This window comes from Magnolia sinica, chromosome 5, assembly GCF_029962835.1.
Source record: "Magnolia sinica isolate HGM2019 chromosome 5, MsV1, whole genome shotgun sequence".
Lineage (NCBI taxonomy): Eukaryota > Viridiplantae > Streptophyta > Magnoliopsida > Magnoliales > Magnoliaceae > Magnolia > Magnolia sinica.
Genome location: NC_080577.1, coordinates 35,682,586 through 35,687,884, shown reverse-complemented (window position 1 = coordinate 35,687,884; position 5,299 = coordinate 35,682,586). Strand labels below are relative to the sequence as shown.

At 37.6% G+C, this 5,299-nt stretch overlaps 1 long non-coding RNA gene across 2 annotated transcripts; it reads right to left on the bottom strand.

Moving 5' to 3' along the window:
- Positions 1–768: 768 nt before the first annotated feature.
- Positions 769–4,277, bottom strand: LOC131247281 (uncharacterized). 2 transcript variants are annotated; one of them, XR_009171599.1, is made up of 4 exons: positions 4,052–4,277; positions 3,890–3,948; positions 3,590–3,795; positions 769–823 (listed from the first exon to the last, which is right to left on the bottom strand). It is a non-coding gene; the product is annotated as an uncharacterized LOC131247281 (long non-coding RNA). The 2 variants fall into 2 exon arrangements; XR_009171598.1 differs by lacking the exon at positions 769–823 and having other exon boundaries at positions 3,331–3,795.
- Positions 4,278–5,299: the final 1,022 nt, after the last annotated feature.

Here is a 5,299-nt window from a genome sequence, read left to right as displayed (position 1 = left end):
AAGGTTTAGGTTTAGGTTTAGGTTATAAGACATAGGTTTAGGGAATTGAGAATAGGTTAAGGTTTAGGTTTAGGAAATCGGGTTTGGGTTCAGGATCAGGTTTATGTTTGGGTTTTCAAGTTTAGGTATAGGTTCAAGTTTAGGTTTTGGTTTAGGTTAAGGGTATGGTCCCTGCAAAGCAAATACAAATATAAATACGGCCATCCGACATAAATGCCAGGCCCCTCCAATGCTGTCCATAAAAAATGGACAGCTTCATCATGGTCATAATAGCGGTTCCCTCTTTCCAGGGAACCCCGCTCTTCCGAATAGCTCCGACGCACATCCGGGTCTGCTCCATTAATTTCAATCAAATACATAAACATGGCCTGTCCAAATGGCCAGGCCCCTCCAATGCTGTCCATAAAAAATGGACAGCTTCATCATGGTCATAATAGCGGTTCCCTCTTTCCAGGGAACCCCGCTCATCCGGATAGCTCCGACGCACATCCGGGTCTGCTCCATTAATTTTGAGCAAATTTAATGGAGCAAATACGTAACCACTTGGTCCCAAATACTTACTTTATAAAAGAAAATCTCCTCTGTTTTCTCAAATTTTTCATTTCGATCTTTTTTAGCCCAAATCCATGTTAATGCATGAGAATCATGCATAAACATGGATTTTAAGCAAAATACATGAGGGAAATTACAACATAGATATCATGCGCACGATATCACATAATGTATTGTTTGATGAACTACACATGTGCATTCTTGACAAGAGACGTACCAGATGCTTGAATCTGAAATATGCAGCTCCAACCCTCCCACATGCAACATTCACCTGAAAGAATGCGCATAACCGTCATGCTTGAGTAATCAACACAGGAATGTACAACATCCACCTGTACTTTAAAGCAAATAGCACCCTGCCAAATTAAATGCTAAAGACTTGGCCCTTGGGCACAAAGCACTTGATGCAGCTTTCACTTCGCACACATGCATCATCTCAAGGTGCCCTAAACTTTTCCCTAACTGGCGTGCTACACCCAAGTGGCAGTTAGATGGTCTGTAGGCTGGTGTTGGTTATGTGGTCCTGAGGATGTGTCAAGATGACTGGATTGTTGGAACGGTTGCCTGGGTGAGAAGGGGATGCCTTGAACAATCACATGACTACTAAGAACAGGAACAATACCTATTGCAAAAGACAATAAAACCTCTACATAAGGAAGGTCCATTGAATAATGATATAACTATTCAAAATAGGCACAGGATCCATTGCACACACCAAAACCTCTGTATAAGGAGGGTCCTATGAGGGGTTTTGTACATTACAGCATTTGGCTTTTCTCTACAACTTCTCTTTCACAAAACTCTATCTAGAAGCCTTCATTGTTCTTTATTTATTTCATTGTCTTTAATTTGTTATCTTGCCACTACAAAGGTAAGAAATGGACTTACAGATACAGCTTCTGTTTACATTCATTGTTAAGAGGTATTTGGGGTCTCAATCAACTAACACTATTGAGTGGGAGATCAAAGACGGGTACCCTAAGCTTCATTGTATCCTAGGTATGGATTGCAGTAACCTAGTTGCACACTCGGATTTTGTCCATAGTGGGGGTCGATACTGCATTAAGGAAAGTGACTTCATAACACACCTTGAAAGCCACTTTCCTTGTCAAATTTCCATTCCCCTGCCTTATTTCACTTCAATATTCTAGAGATTTTGCAATATGGATCAACTATGGTGCATACAACATGAGTCTTGCAACCATGCTAGCAACTAGCTTGGTCAGCTTTACTAAAGAAATTGCCACAGGTCCAACCATGGTACATTTTTTATCCTCAAAATTTTAAAACTAAAAAAGAAAAAGAAAACAAATAGATAATTTAGAAAAAAAAAATCAAATAAAATTGAATCGTCAAAAACATTGAATAGATGCATTGCAATAGAGCTCTTGGCAAAGGTAAGAGAATAATGGCACACTTGGTTGAGGGTTTGAGTACCCATAGGTGGTGAAATCCCACCATGGCGTGAGTTTGTGGTGGTGTGTGTGCATGTGTTAAAAAAAAAACCATCCATATGCTATTACACAGTCTACCAATGCAAGGAATGTTGAAACCTAAAGCATGCCTTTCCTTCATCAAGTAGGATAGATGCCCAATTGATTTCAATCAACCAAACACATAACTGTTGTCCTAGACCCAATCACAATCATCCATTTTAGAGATAGATTACACCCTATGTAGCCATTGGAGGAGCAGTTGACCACTCTAACCTCTCCATTCATTTCTAATTTCAAACACAAACAACACGGCTAAAATAAAAATGTTTTTTTCAGATTAATTTACAAATAAGATTCTTCCATTTATTTAAAATTTATGAAATATTTTGTTCGGAAAAGAGGCAACATGTCCAGATTTGTCCATGAGGAGCTGCACTAGATCAAGTAACAAGAGAATGAAGTTCTTGAATACATGTCACATTGGGTTCCTACAGCTAGCAGTACCATTTAGAACTTTATAGGAATCATCCTTAGGAGAGACTCTCTGAATGATTGTACCAGGGAATTCTACCATACATGCAGCTACTACTGTCGATCCTAGAGAGCCTATCCAAAGGTTCATGATAGATTTTACAAAGTGGGTGATGCGTTTTTGTATTTCTATGTCAAGCTCTTTGGTAACCATGATTCCTAGTAGTGATTCTCAGCATATTGCACATAAGAAATCCTTCCTATGCCAAGGAAGGTGTTATCCAAAACTAAGCTTTGTATGGCTGATTCGTTCCCTCTCTCTGGATGTACGTTTTTATTTCACAAATAAATAAAACAGCGAGTGCAGTCCCATGAGAAGAGCAAAGTAACATTAAGGACAATAAAAAAATCAACAAATATAAAGGCTTGAGATTGCGGTCTTGGCATTACTAGAACATAGACTTACTAGAAAAGAAACACTTATAAAACAAACGAGAAACCCAACTAAATCCAAACAATTTATCTGAATAAATCTAAATTACCATAGAAACCCCATACAAACTATAACTAAACCTGGGAAATAGTTGAAACATGCACCTATTATAGCAGAAACTTCTGCCACTTGTCATTCAAACTCGTACCAAATGCAAGTTGAAACCAGTTGCAAAGAAAATCCGTTTTTCATCTGATCATGTTTTCAACAATCAATCGAAAAATGAAGAGCTGAGATGGGCAGTTGATACTTAACTGCTGCATAGGCATGTAGTAGTGAATTGAACAACCAAATTGGAGTTACCTTCCTTAGTAGTCATGTTGAATGACCAGGCTCCATGTCATAAAAACATTACTTCCATGTTGGAATTCAAACAAATACGACTACAATATGATGTCTTCACTAAAATTGCTAAGGAAGGTAATCACAATTTGTCATTTCCGCTCTACTGAACAAATTATAACAGAGTCCAATTCAATGGTGAGTCCAAACGCAGCTTAAAGAACGGAATGGATACTGGGGGACTACTTGCAGCCAACGCTCATCGAATTGTCAGTTTTAAATGATCATACAGACATATCAATCATAAAGTAACTTACTTCACTACATATTCTACTGAAAAGGATGGGAAATTAACCTTGAGGCATCCAAGTCTCTCTGACTGAATCCCGCCTTTTCCTGCTGCTAAAGGCGGTATTAATTCCAATCACAATGAATGCCTTCTTCCTCGTGGCCTCACAAGAGTCCGAGGCTACAGAAGAATTGCCAAGGCCTACCATCTCCTGAGAACTCCGAGCAGCAGCCAGCTCCATCTGAAGTGTGGAAATTGTCTTGTCCAAAGATCTAAAAATAAGCACCGAAATAAATTAATTTTTAAGAAATTGTAAGAATAAATTAATAAATATCCGAGGAAATGGATGGAAAATCCGCTACTCACTAAATTGCTTCATGGGTCTTGAAAACCTCCCCCATAATATCTTTATCTTTCCCAAGAGTCTGACTTAAATAAAAAACAAGATTAAGGGAATCTGTGCAAGGCGAAAAATCATCGCCATAAATTTTATTTAAAAAAAAAAAAAAAAACCAATGGCATACTAACCCTCTTCGTCTCACGTGCCTCAGAGACCACCAGTAGCTTCTGCTCTTTCCTCTGCTGCGAGATGATCTGATTATTCGATTCTGGTGGGGCCCATACCCTGCAATACAATCGAAAGCATACTCAATCCAACGGTCGAAAATGTTGAAATCTTTAGGGAGTTGAGATTAGGATTAGGTGTAGGTTTAGGTTTAGGGATTTGAGAATACATTTGGGTTTTAGGTTTAGGTTTAGGTTTTAGGTTTAAGTTATAGGTTTAGGTTTAGGTTTAGGTTAATATTAGGTTATGGTGGAATCTTGTGTGGTAGGCGAAGTACTGAATGTTTACCTCTAGCACTTCGTCCAACTCAAGAAAACTTCTTTTTATTCCGAAGTACTATCTCTACATTAATTTGGAGGGCCAAAAGACGCAAAAATTTAAGTTCATAATTGTCAAGGAATTAAATACCTTGTGTAGTTTCAAAAAGAGCAAGATTTAAACAACTGGGTGATAATAGCTAAAGGCTTGAACCACACTATTTTACAATTATATCACCCTAAATGGGTACATCCACATTATTTATAATCTTTGATAATTAATTTAATAAAGAGGAACTCAAAAGTCGAACTTGAAATGAATCAGATGCAATTCTAAAAGCATCATTGCCATCTTGGAATTTAAAATCACTAGAAGAGAATTCTAAAAGTCAAAATCATAAAATAAATAACAAATAGAGATGTGTTATATACCTTGTAAAGGGGGACCTTCTTTACACTAGCCCTGCTTTGCAAATAACAACTGATGCTACTAGCATAGCATTTGGCACCAAGCTAGAAAAATTACAAACAATCGTTATCACCAGAGTGCAGAAAAGGCCAAGAACATGTGGAAGACTTCATAGTTTAACTACAAAGATGCAACTAATACACAAAGGAGAGAAAAGGCAAACTAGGCCTAGTTGGTGTAGTGATACAATAATAAGTACACCCTTGTCGCGGCTTTAGTTTTTAAGTTTGGTTTTAATTTTTATCACTTGAAAATCATACGAGAACCATAATGGGAAAAAAAAGGACAACGCAGAAAGCACCCATCACAACAACAAAAAAAATTAATTCCATCCATTTGGGATAAAATGATTCAGAAAATCATAATATTAGGGTGTCTGCACTCACGGAAGGCTGTAGGCAACACATCCCTACTCATTCTATCACAGAAAAAACATAATTGCAGATAACTATTAAGTTAAATTTCAGCATATAGGGAAGAAACAA